The sequence below is a fragment of the Sycon ciliatum genome, chromosome 7 (assembly GCF_964019385.1).
Source record: "Sycon ciliatum chromosome 7, ocSycCili1.1, whole genome shotgun sequence".
Taxonomy (NCBI): Eukaryota; Metazoa; Porifera; class Calcarea; order Leucosolenida; family Sycettidae; genus Sycon; species Sycon ciliatum.
Window position 1 is genome coordinate 10,728,158 of NC_088649.1, and position 13,857 is coordinate 10,742,014.

The window sequence follows — 13,857 nt, forward strand, 5'->3', positions numbered from 1 at the left end:
TTTTGTCTAGGTCATCAAGGCAAAAAAGCATAGCGTAGGGCCCTGAGCTTCCGAGCTCTCTCGTGTTACACTATTTTTGCTAAGGAACTCTAGAAGTCCTTTTTCCCTTTTTCAACTCACTCAACCAATGTGCGTCTCATACATTCTGTTTGTCAAGTACTAGCAGTAGTTTGGCATTGAGCTCATCGCAGAGTGTGCCTAAAGTGGGAGCAGAAACCCCTCCCATCCTCCCCCTCCCCTCCTCCCTCCTCCCCCCCCCCCCAGCCTGTGTAGTGTAAGAGGAAGTGTGAGTTTTTTTAGGCTGAATATATTATTGAACCGTCTCTCCTGAGATGACAGCTATACCATAGCCCTTGTTTTTAACATCACTGGTCTAAATTTTTCGAATCCTGGTAGTGGCAGTCAATTTTTCTTTAGACCTTTGGTCCCTTTTCATCACCTTCAACTAATGAATAGTCCTGTTGGTGACTGTTTGTGTGATTTAGGCGGGCCGTACACCCCTGCACATAGCCTGCGAGGAAGGCTTTCCTGAGTGTGCTGAGATATTGTGCAATGCTAAAGCGCAGGTTAATTCAATAGACTCTGTAAGTATGCATAATTATGTCGTTGACTTTCAAGAACTGCAGCACATTTGAGAGCTGTGAGTGCACCTATGCAGTGTCTTGACTTGGATTTCAAGCCAATCAGGCACACTTGTACCTGGCACAACCTATGCAACCGGGCCAGCGCTGGGTCCGTCCAAGTGTGGCTACTGCATTACGGAGTTGTAACTATTTAAGACTTCTCGATGGACAGTTGTTTAAAGTCCCTGGGCTGCTTACAGTGGTTAATGTCCACTGGACAGAGCAAGTAATACAAATAGCACACAGCAATGAATCAAACAAGTCTCGCAACCTTGGCCTCCTCATACAGCAGAATCTATGCTGGAACTCGCATGTTGACTACATCATCACTAGCGACCAGGAAGATGTTCCTTCTCCTGCGACTACGCAATTCCTTAACCCTTTGCCGGTCTAACTCAATGTATGTGAGGGGTGGTCACGCAAATACATGTACACACAACCAGCAATAACTCAAGAACCATGTGATGTAGGTATGGGTAAACCATATATTTTCAAAATCTGTATGCCTGAACGCGTCCAGAAAATTCAAATATGACTAGGTCCATGCAAGGATAGGGCCCATGGTAGCCCTTCAAGTTGAGAGAAAATACAATTGCGAATGAAATACACGAATATCACAGCACGAAGGGCATACCAAGTTCGTGATGGAGCTGAAGTCGTACGATAAACAATCAGGTAAGGGCTACGTCTTTACAAGAAATGTAGGCTCTCTACAATACCGCCATTGAACACCAACACCTCGCCATCGGCGATACGCCAGCAGCAGCAATTCCCATTCCACGATATCGCAGTTTCGGTTTGTTCATCTCAATCGCTGCTCGCGTCAGATTCACTCTCGCTCAGATGAGTACTCAGGCGCGAGCTTACGCATGCCGTGATTCTCACGGCCAGGCGAATCAGCTGATCGCACCTGACGAGTCCTTGTGACAGTCGCTGTCGCTGTGTCAGCAGCAAGAAGGCTTCCTCTCTGTTTGGAGAATTTTGTTTCTTCATTCGTGGACGATATATTTTTGAACTAGCAGGACTCAACGGAGCTCTTTTTCTCAACAGATTACACTGCAAAACCTCCCGGGACATCCAGCCTGGACTGGTGATGTTACTGCTCTCAGAACACTAGTCAAACACGGCCCCAAGAGATGCACTCGCATTCTTGAAATGCGCGCATGGCGGATGGTCGTCTTTTCCAATTTCAACAAACTTCAGTCGATCGATACGGCAAAAATTTGTATGGTAAGCATGGTTGTTTTGCACATCGTCAGAAAGCCTTGGACCTCAGCTACGCGTAGAGCGCCATTTTAGCTGTCTCCTAGCAACAAGACCCCAAAAAAATGAGGGCCAAACGTACCGATACTATAGTATCGGTACGCTTATGGTAGACCGGTAAAGGGTTAAACACTTCTGCTCTCTCCTCCATCTATCTAACCTACATCCGCCCTATTCTTGAGTATGCTTGCACTGTCCTCTCACCCCTCCCCGCAACCCTGAACGACCAGCTTGAGCGCATCCAACGGCGCCCCGCTCGCTTCTGTTTGCATCTCCCCCTCTTTGAACACAGAACCCACTCCGTGCTGCTGCACCGACTCAAATGGCCATCACTCAGCAGCCGCCGTACCCTCTCCCATATCCTTCTTTCACATAGCCTGCATCATAGATATGCACCACCACACCTTCTTGCAATTCACCTACCCCGAATACAACCCAATCGCACGCTTAGGTTCCCTCGTACCTTTGAGCTACCCACAACACATACAAATCGGCTAAGGGACTCCCCCATCTATGCTTCTCTTGATCTCTTTAATAGCATTCCACTCAGCCTCCGGCATATCAACCCCAGACGAGATTTCAAAGCAAACATCCTACCACTTGTCATCTCTTCCATGTGTACTTGCTCACATTGCTCAGCACATCTATAGCTCCATTGCGCCCAGCCTATGTGATAAACTCCCTATTGCCATTGCTACTGCTTCAGCAAGTAGATAAACTTTGATCTCTCTGTATCTGATCCCCGTGCCTGTAATCATTTTTCTCTTACTGGCCACAGGCCATCGTGAGAATAAAAGATATCAAGTCTCATTCCGCTGTTACTCCGAGTTTCGTGTCAAAACACTTCATCAGACAGCATAATACCAAGACTAACAATCACTAGAATATATAAGGGAAATTCAAAAGCTCGCCAGGAGTAAGAAGCAAGTTTTGAAGCTCTGAGTGTCGTGACCACGTCCCCACCCTAGAAGCATATATGCACTGCTATTCTAACTAGTATTACCTATCTAGCATGGATGATTCCCCAGCGCCAGGCAGCCCAAAGCCTGAGCCCCCAGAGCCACTGTGGAGGTCGATGTCGCCGGCCGAATTGAAGGCCAATACCGTAATATTTGTCGACGGCCTCGCAGGCCAGAAGATAGTAGAAATTGCGGACACCCTCATCGACCAGGGTTATGCTGACGTCGCCTCCGTCCAAATTACCGGATCAGCCTGTAAGGTAACGTTCTGCAGCCAATCTACAACTAAGTCCATTGCAGAACACGGTTTCTTTCTTGGCGAAACACATATTTCTGTCCGCCATTCTCTCTCCTTGCAAGTGCACATCTTTGACATCCCGATTTGGATCTCCGATGCCGCCATCATACATGCACTCACAAAATACGGTACGGTGCAAGGCACCATTCGCCACGGCCGTACCCGCACAAAGTCGGGCGCATTTGTCGGAACAGGCGTACGCTTCGCAACTGTTCGCCTGAACAACGGCTGCAGGCAGGTGCCATCTTTCGTGCGGACAGCCGAAGGCAATACCTTCCGCGTGAAGCATGAGGGCCAGGCGCCAACTTGCCGCCTCTGCAACTCAGAAAATCACCTTGCCGGCTCCTGCCCTAAATCGAACAAGCTACAAAACACACGGACCCGCACTTCAACCAACACGCGGCAGAACCAAAACAAAGACCCAGCACCAGATCCAACACTGGCGACAGCCCTGCCAGGCCAGGCCAGCTTACCGTACGCACAGGCAGCGACCCCGGCCCCTGCCAGCACACTCGTACAGGAAATCACCGAAACAAGCAACACACAGACCCACAACGACGATCCAGCACCAGATCCGACAGCCTCCACAGGCCAGGTCAGCTTACTGTACGCACAGGTAGCGTCCCCTGTGACCTCTGCCAGCTCACCCGCACAGGAAGTCACTGAACACAGCCAGCCCAGCAAAAGTGCAGACCAGCACGGACACACTGCCAGTGCCTCTGATGAGCACCAAACTCGTACTCGTAGAACTAGTACAGATATCGATCGAGCCGACGAGAGCGCAGTCCGCGCACTATCACCCAGCGCAAGCATGTACTGCCACTCGCCAGGCTCACCTCGCACGGCAGCGGAAGACGACAGCGACGACGAGAGCCTATTTGAGGAAGATGGAAATCGCGCCGAACAACTCCTGCAGAAGCTCAATGCAGCGGAGGAAGAATGGAAACTCTACACCGGACGTCGCAGACGCAGACGCCACCAGCTAGAGCAGACGCCCGCAGGCGCACAACAGCCACATGCCTCTAAAAAACAAAAACAAAATAAGCTAGCTGACCAGAGTCCTACAGGAGTCACCATGGACCACGCCTGAACTGGAATCATCATCAACACCAGGTCCCACCAGTGAAAAAAAAAAAAATTATGAAAAACGGAAATGAAAAAAATAGCATCTCTTTCTTCTCCTTCAACGCTCGCAGTCTCTACCCCAAAATGGACGAACTGTCAGCAATAGCATCGTCAACAACGCCACCTTATGATGTCATTGCTGTCTCTGAAACATGGTGTACCCAGCACGACCCAGACTCCCTGTTTGCCCTCAGTGGATACACACTACATCGTGCAGACCGCCCAGACCGCCAAGGTGGAGGAGTGATTCTCTACGTGAACGACACTATACCTCATGAACTCGTCCCTACAACAACCCCAGACAGCTTTGACCTATTATCGCTGAAACTGTCACCCAACGACAGCACCATCAACACAACATGCGTCTACCGACCACCCCGTTGCGACCATCGGCTATTCTGCCAGCACCTTGAGGAACTGATACGGGCCATACCAACAACAACGCAAAAGATTATCCTCGGTGATTTTAATGCAAAGAACGCCGCTTGGTGCCACTCTGACACGACAGATGCTGTTGGCGAGGATCTAGCAGTGCTGTTCCAAACTTACTCTCTACACCAACATGTCACATTCCCCACTCTTGTGCAGAATGGGCACCCTAAATCCTGCCTAGATCTCGCCGTCACGGATGTAGACAGCGACTATGTCCTTATCTCTAGTCTCCCGCAGATCGGCAACTCGGACCACCTATCCATCAGGGGTTTAATCAAGCCAGTCGCTGCACCTCCTCGAGCCGTACCACCTCCCACCCATAACACCACCCATTGGAAATGGTCAAACCCAAGCATCAGCAGTCTGAAAGCCGAAATGGAATGCACACAACTGCTACCGGAAGGTCACACCCTGAACATTACCAGCATAGACAACCTGTGGCACTCATGGAAGGACAAAGTCCTCACGTGCGCCCGCAAACACTGTGCAGTACCCGTTGCGCGAAATCGCGCATCTATGAGCGACATCCACATAAACTGCTGGGACCATGGTTGTGTACTCGAATCTCATTCTGAGCACCCTTTTTTCTTCCTTTTTTCAGCCGTTTTTTGCAAAAAGTCCTCGAGCTCGATTTTTTTGATCGATCGTTCTTCAAGGAAAGACGAGTGGACAATCGATCAACAGGGCCGAGGACGAATGCGTCTGGTTGGAGTTCTTGCGTGGCACAGGATGACCAGACACACATATAGATACATTGCGACGATCTAATCTGCACAGTGTTTCCTAATACCGCACGCACGACGGTAAGTACAATTCATGTGATTTCAAATTGTTTGTGATCTACAACGTCGCGAGCAGGACGGAAATACAGCAACAGCACGACAACCGTTATACCAGGCAGTAACCAACAGTCACCTCCGTCACATTCTCCAGATCAGAAGGCAAGTGAGGCAGTGAACATGAAGAAATAAAGTATGAAAGAATGAAAAGTGAATAATTCAAAAATCTCAGAAACGTTGAACGTAAAAAACACTGAGAACAAGAAAAGTGACTTACTTCGATGGCAAAAGACAAAGCGAATGTTCCTCGTATGGACCTGGCTCTTGCGGAATCAGCCACACTGTGGAACCATGTGTTTGATTCCACAAGGGATGGCTACCTGCTCCTCACCAACCAGCCTCCACGACGGTGGTAAAGTCGCCAAAAATACGAAAGTTGAACATTTTGTGCATGCATGCAATAGAAAATTTGTGCTGAGTATGTCGAGTGGCCATTCGCACAGGACAAAGCCGTTGCGCAAGCTGTGACCCTGAAATTTCGTCCATTGGTAGCGAGGGTAACCCTGAGCTGGAAAGTGTAAGGGATGGCATGCTACACTCCCCCGCATACGCTTGACAGCACGATTTGAGGCGTGGAGTAGTAATATACCAGTATCTTACTACCCCCTGATACCTGATGCATGGGCGTCGTCATCTTCATCCCGCAGATCGAAAATGTACAGGTGTCGCGTGATTTCGCGCAATGTCACTCCCCGAGGCATACTAGCCACCCCGCAAAGCCATGGCTGAACCCAGAGCTCACTAACGCAATCAGAGAAAAACACCGGCTCTACCGTGCCTACTTGCGCACCCGGACGCCCTGCAACTGGACAGCATACACCACCCAACGCAACAAAGTTACTCACCTTCTCCGAATCGCTAAGTCTACATATGTCAGTAATGGCACTGGGACGAGCCACTCCACACCAAACCTACACAAACTGATGCGCGGCCTCCAGTCCTCACAACGACCTACTCTGCCAGACATGCTCTCCCAGGGCCAGACTCTCTCAACCCCCGCTGAAAAGCAACCGCCCTGAACGCTTTCTTCATCTCGCAGAGCCAACAGTCAGTCACAGGATGCCACGAGGAACTTCCCTCCATTCATTCCCCCACACCCAATACACCTGGCCTCACTACACTTGAAACAACAGCCCAAGAGGTCTCAAAGTTACTGTCTAACCTGGACCCGTCAAAGAGCCCGGGCTGTGATGGCATACCAACCCGCCTACTGAAAGAGGCAGCCAGTTCACTTGCGCCGTCCCTAGCAACCCTTTTTAACATCTCCTTCGAACGTTGCACTATCCCGCAAGAGTGGAGGGACGCAACAGTCACCCCCATCCACAAGAAGGGCAGCAAAACCGAGCCCTCCAACTATCGACCGATATCGCTACTCAGCGTGACGTCGAAAGTACAAGAGAGGATAGTTGCTGACCGCATCTCAAAGCACATCCAACCTCGCCTCCCCAACGGCCAATCAGGCTTTCGGCCAAACGATGGCACCACACAGCAGCTATCTCGGTTAATCCATCAGATCACCGAGAAAAGAGACGCCGGGCAAACAGTAATTGCTTGCTTCTTCGACCTCTCTAAGGCGTTTGACCGGGTGTGGCACCAAGGACTGCTTGCAAAATTGGCCCACCTCGGACTCGATGGCAAATGCCTCCAGTGGCTTGCCTCCTATCTCACCAATAGACGACAACGTGTGCAAGTGGAGAGAAGCAAATCAACATGGCTAAACATTCCAGCGGGTGTCCCCCAAGGCTCTGTCTTAGGGCCGCTTTTGTTCACGGCCTACACAGTTGATCTGCCAACCGCCTGCATAAATGCCAACACTGAGTGCAGCCAGTTTGCCGACGACACTGCCATCATTGCCGCTCACGAGAATTTTCTAGCCGCAGAAGAGCACCTCCAGTCAGCTGTGACAACCGCGGCACAGTGGCTGAAGGATTGGCATCTCCTGGTCAACGAAAGTAAGACCACTGTCATCCACTTTCACCACACCAACCGGCCACCTCCCAGACCACCATCAATCACACTTAACGATACCAACCTCACTGTGGCCTCAAGGCATCGCCACCTTGGCCTCCTCATACAGCAGAATCTATGCTGGAACTCGCATGTTGACTACATCATCACTAAAGCGACCAGGAAGATGTTCCTTCTCCTGCGACTACGCAATTCCTTAAACACTTCTGCTCTCTCCTCCATCTATCTAACCTACATCCGCCCTATTCTTGAGTATGCTTGCACTGTCCTCTCACCCCTCCCCGCAACCCTGAACGACCGGCTTAAGCGCATCCAACGGCGCGCTGCTCGCCTTTGTTTGCATCTCCCCCTCTTTGAACACAGAACCCACTCCGTGCTGCTGCACCGACTCAAATGGCCATCACTCAGCAGCCGCCGTACCCTCTCCCATATCCTTCTTGCACACAGCCTGCATCATAGATATGCACCACCACACCTTCTTGCAATTCACCTACCCCGAATACAACCCATTCGCACGCTCAGGTTCCCCCGAACCTTTGAGCTACCCACAACACGTACAAACCGGCTAAGAGACTCCCCCATCTATGCTTCTCTTGATCTCTTTAATAGCATCCCACCCAGCATCCGGCAAATCAACCCCAGACGAGATTTCAAAGCAAACATCCTACCACTTGTCATCTCTTCCGTATGTACTTGCTCACATTGCTCAGCACATCTATAGCTCCATTGCGCCCAGCCTACGTGATTAACTCCCAATTAGTATTGCCATCGCTACTGCCTCAGCAAGCAGCTAAACTTTGATCTCTCTGTATCTGATCCCCATGCCTGTAATTATTTTTCTCTTATTGGCCACAGGCCATCGTGAGAATAAAAGAATTCAAAATATACGGAGAAGGGGGCAAAGGTGATGGAGGTACATTTCAATAGCGCGAGGAAAAGGGATGACAATATCAGCGTGATTATAATACTTGGTCCGCGTCAGCAATATTGTCGCTTATCTTTCGACAATTTGAACTTAGACTTTGGACATCAACGCGTGCACTTGAAGTGATAAAACTTGGTACGATGGACGGTACGGTATTGAATGACAACTAGCTATGAGGAATTTATTGTCCAAGGAAGGGTTCATACTTTTTTCGGTCCTCCTCGTCGCTGCTCTCGGCGCTGGTGACAAATAATTTTGCTCGGGATCGACTCTCTTGCTTTTGCAAGCTTATCTCTCTTCCTCTCCTCTGCCTGGCTATTTTCTAAAGAGAAGTCGGTCGTGACGGTCGCCTTCTCTATAGGACTTCGCGTGGGCAGCACGACAGCCTGTGTGGTACAAATCAGACGCCGTTCTTTGCAAGATTTTATTTTGAACGACGACGACGACGCGTACAGTACTTGCAAATCTCCACGACGCACTGGATACTCCGAGCGTTGAGCTGGAGGTAAGGGAGCTGCGATCTCAGCTTGATGAGCGATCCCTGAGGTGAGCGATCTCGGCCGTTCAGCAAAATGGAGCTGATTCCGAGTAGCCGATTACTTTCTTGTGGCTTGCGCTGCTCTTGCCTGCACAGCGTAACAAGATAATCTATTTTGATGCGGCGCTGTATCAATCAGAATGACCCACCCGTCGCTCTCGAAATCCACTCGAACTCTAGCTAGACCTTTCAGGTACTAGTAAACTAACTTACTAACCAAAACTGGGATGAAATGGGCTGCCAAGTGAGTATTGGCGACATATAAACAAAGCTGAAAGATAAGCGACAATATCGCTGACGCGGACCAAGTAGGAAAAAGATGTTGAGAGTTAAGAGCATAGCCAGGGTAGAGAAACAGCGCTATTTTCTGGCAACACAGGGCGCGGGAACCCAGGGCGCGGGAATGATGAGCACTCCCCAGGGCTCGTGGCTCACGCGCTTTTGGCGGCTCTTGGCTTCTGTCGCCGGTTTTCCGATGCCTTGGGGTGTGTGGTAGTCACCCCCTTGCCTGGCGTGAGTAATTCCCACAACACAATCCCCATCACCTTTTTTACCACCCTAGGTCACAATGTGATGTGTAACAATGCAGCACAAATCTGAACTGATGTGTTGCCAGAAAATCGCACTGTTTCTCTACCCTGGCTATGCTCTATACTCTCAACATCTTTTCCCTCTTTTAATCACGCTGATTTTGTCATCCCATTTCCTCGCGCTATTGAAATGTACCTCCATCACCTTTGCCCCCTTCTCCCCTTCTCCCTACACATTCTAGTGATTGTTAGTCTTGGTACTATGCTGTCTGATGAAGTGTTTTGACACAAAACTCGGAGTAACAGCGGAATGAGACTTGTTTGATTCATTGCTGTGTAATATTTGTAAGACTCCCCAATGTATATTGACTATATATTCCCAACCGGGTCACAGGTGACCCGGTGTTCTTTTTCCAAACGGGTTCAAATATGCCCAAACCGGGTCGCTGACTCGGCTGACCCGGCTCTGGAGCAGACAAAGCTATCCAGTATCGCACCGAATGCTGGGCAAATATATCAATTTTCATTTACCGCAGGTGGTAGTTTCAGCCAATGAGCTGCGCAACCTGTACTGTATGCTTCCCGAAAAGTATCAGATCCTACTGCGCAAGAATATCACCAAGAAATAACCGTTTTTTTCTTCAGATGAGGCCTACAGCGACATCAATGCCAACGCTATGAAGACCGCTACGGAGCTTGGCTTAGATGATATGAGATTGGTTACTTGCTAAGACGCAGTGTTTTTTGTAACATGGAAAGACGACAAGACCGGGGTCACTGACTTCCTCCCCTGCCAGCTAAAACCTCCCGCGACATGTATAGGCATGGTCAGCCAGGCAGTTTTAGATGGGATCATTGGCATGGTACGCAGTACCGTGAGCCCCAACTTGTGGCACCACAGAAAGTCGGTCATAAATTGTCTCCGCTACTTCAACGAGAAGCCAAAGAATTTCAATCACTAGAATATATAAGGGAAATTCAAAAGCTCGCCAGGAGTAAGAAGCAAGTTTTGAAGCTCTGAGTGTCGTGACCACGTCCCCACCCTAGAAGCATATATTCACTGCTATTCTAACTAGTATTACCTATCTAGCATGGATGACTCCCCAGCGCCAGGCAGCCCAAAGCCTGAGCCCCCAGAGCCACTGTGGAGGTCGATGTCGCCGGCCGAATTGAAGGCCAATACCGTAATATTTGTCGACGGCCTCGCAGGCCAGAAGATAGTAGAAATTGCGGACACCCTCATCGACCAGGGTTATGCTGACGTCGCCTCCGTCCAAATTACCGGATCAGCCTGTAAGGTAACGTTCTGCAGCCAATCTACAACTAAGTCCATTGCAGAACACGGTTTCTTTCTTGGCGAAACACATATTTCTGTCCGCCATTCTCTCTCCTTGCAAGTGCACATCTTTGACATCCCGATTTGGATCTCCGATGCCGCCATCATACATGCACTCACAAAATACGGTACGGTGCAAGGCACCATTCGCCACGGCCGTACCCGCACAAAGTCGGGCGCATTTGTCGGAACAGGCGTACGCTTCGCAACTGTTCGCCTGAACAACGGCTGCAGGCAGGTGCCATCTTTCGTGCGGACAGCCGAAGGCAATACCTTCCGCGTGAAGCATGAGGGCCAAGCGCCAACTTGCCGCCTCTGCAACTCAGAAAATCACCTTGCCGGCTCCTGCCCTAAATCGAACAAGCTACAAAACACACGGACCCGCACTTCAACCAACACGCGGCAGAACCAAAACGAAGACCCAGCACCAGATCCAACACTGGCGACAGCCCTGCCAGGCCAGGCCAGCTCACCGTACGCACAGGCAGCGACCCCGGCCCCTGCCAGCACACTCGTACAGGAAATCACCGAAACAAGCAACACACAGACCCACAACGACGATCCAGCACCAGATCCGACAGCCTCCACAGGCCAGGTCAGCTTACTGTACGCACAGGTAGCGTCCCCTGTGACCTCTGCCAGCTCACCCGCACAGGAAGTCACTGAACACAGCCAGCCCAGCAAAAGTGCAGACCAGCACGGACACACTGCCAGTGCCTCTGATGAGCACCAAACTCGTACTCGTAGAACTAGTACAGATATCGATCGAGCCGACGAGAGCGCAGTCCGCGCACTATCACCCAGCGCAAGCATGTACTGCCACTCGCCAGGCTCACCTCGCACGGCAGCGGAAGACGACAGCAACGACGAGAGCCTATTTGAGGAAGATGGAAATCGCGCCGAACAACTCCTGCAGAAGCTCAATGCAGCGGAGGAAGAATGGAAACTCTACACCGGACGTCGCAGACGCAGACGCCACCAGCTAGAGCAGACGCCCGCAGGCGCACAACAGCCACATGCCTCTAAAAAACAAAAACAAAATAAGCTAGCTGACCAGAGTCCTACAGGAGTCACCATGGACCACGCCTGAACTGGAATCATCATCAACACCAGGTCCCACCAGTGAAAAAAAAAAAAATTATGAAAAACGGAAATGAAAAAAATAGCATCTCTTTCTTCTCCTTCAACGCTCGCAGTCTCTACCCCAAAATGGACGAACTGTCAGCAATAGCATCGTCAACAACGCCACCTTATGATGTCATTGCTGTCTCTGAAACATGGTGTACCCAGCACGACCCAGACTCCCTGTTTGCCCTCAGTGGATACACACTACATCGTGCAGACCGCCCAGACCGCCAAGGTGGAGGAGTGATTCTCTACGTGAACGACACTATACCTCATGAACTCGTCCCTACAACAACCCCAGACAGCTTTGACCTATTATCGCTGAAACTGTCACCCAACGACAGCACCATCAACACAACATGCGTCTACCGACCACCCCGTTGCGACCATCGGCTATTCTGCCAGCACCTTGAGGAACTGATACGAGCCATACCAACAACAACGCAAAAGATTATCCTCGGTGATTTCAATGCAAAGAACGCCGCTTGGTGCCACTCTGACACGACAGATGCTGCTGGCGAGGATCTAGCAGTGCTGTTCCAAACTTACTCTCTACACCAACATGTCACATTCCCCACTCTTGTGCAGAATGGGCACCCTAAATCCTGCCTAGATCTCATCGTCACGGATGTAGACAGCGACTATGTCCTTATCTCTAGTCTCCCGCAGATCGGCAACTCGGACCACCTATCCATCAGGGGTTTAATCAAGCCAGTCGCTGCACCTCCTCGAGCCGTACCACCTCCCACCCATAACACCACCCATTGGAAATGGTCAAACCCAAGCATCAGCAGTCTGAAAGCCGAAATGGAATGCACACAACTGCTACCGGAAGGTCACACCCTGAACACTACCAACATAGACAACCTGTGGCACTCATGGAAGGACAAAGTCCTCACGTGCGCCCGCAAACACTGTGCAGTACCTCACTCCCCGAGGCATACTAGCCACCCCGCAAAGCCATGGCTGAACCCAGAGCTCACTAACGCAATCAGAGAAAAACACCGGCTCTACCGTGCCTACTTGCGCACCCGGACGCCCTGCAACTGGACAGCATACACCACCCAACGCAACAAAGTTACTCACCTTCTCCGAATCGCTAAGTCTACATATGTCAGTAATGGCACTGGGACGAGCCACTCCACACCAAACCTACACAAACTGATGCGCGGCCTCCAGTCCTCACAACGACCTACTCTGCCAGACATGCTCTCCCAGGGCCAGACTCTCTCAACCCCCGCTGAAAAGCAACCGCCCTGAACGCTTTCTTCATCTCGCAGAGCCAACAGTCAGTCACAGGATGCCACGAGGAACTTCCCTCCATTCATTCCCCCACACCCAATACACCTGGCCTCACTACACTTGAAACAACAGCCCAAGAGGTCTCAAAGTTACTGTCTAACCTGGACCCGTCAAAGAGCCCGGGCTGTGATGGCATACCAACCCGCCTACTGAAAGAGGCAGCCAGTTCACTTGCGCCGTCCCTAGCAACCCTTTTTAACATCTCCTTCGAACGTTGCACTATCCCGCAAGAGTGGAGGGACGCAACAGTCACCCCCATCCACAAGAAGGGCAGCAAAACCGAGCCCTCCAACTATCGACCGATATCGCTACTCAGCGTGACGTCGAAAGTACAAGAGAGGATAGTTGCTGACCGCATCTCAAAGCACATCCAACCTCGCCTCCACAACGGCCAATCAGGCTTTCGGCCAAACGATGGCACCACACAGCAGCTATCTCGGTTAATCCATCAGATCACCGAGAAAAGAGACGCCGGGCAAACAGTAATTGCTTGCTTCTTCGACCTCTCTAAGGCGTTTGACCGGGTGTGGCACCAAGGACTGCTTGCAAAATTGGCCCACCTCGGACTCGATGGCAAATGCCTCCAGTGGCTTG

The 13,857-nt window shown here is 50.7% G+C and overlaps 1 protein-coding gene across 1 annotated transcript in view; it reads left to right on the forward strand.

Moving 5' to 3' along the window:
- The first annotated feature begins 491 nt into the window (after window positions 1-491).
- The window catches only part of LOC135820962 (uncharacterized), an 86,713-nt gene continuing 73,347 nt past the window's right edge, over window positions 492-13,857 (forward strand). The window contains exon 1 of the mRNA XM_065334021.1: window positions 492-584. The gene's annotated coding sequence lies outside the window, so the exon portion shown is untranslated. The remainder of the gene's footprint in view (window positions 585-13,857) is intronic.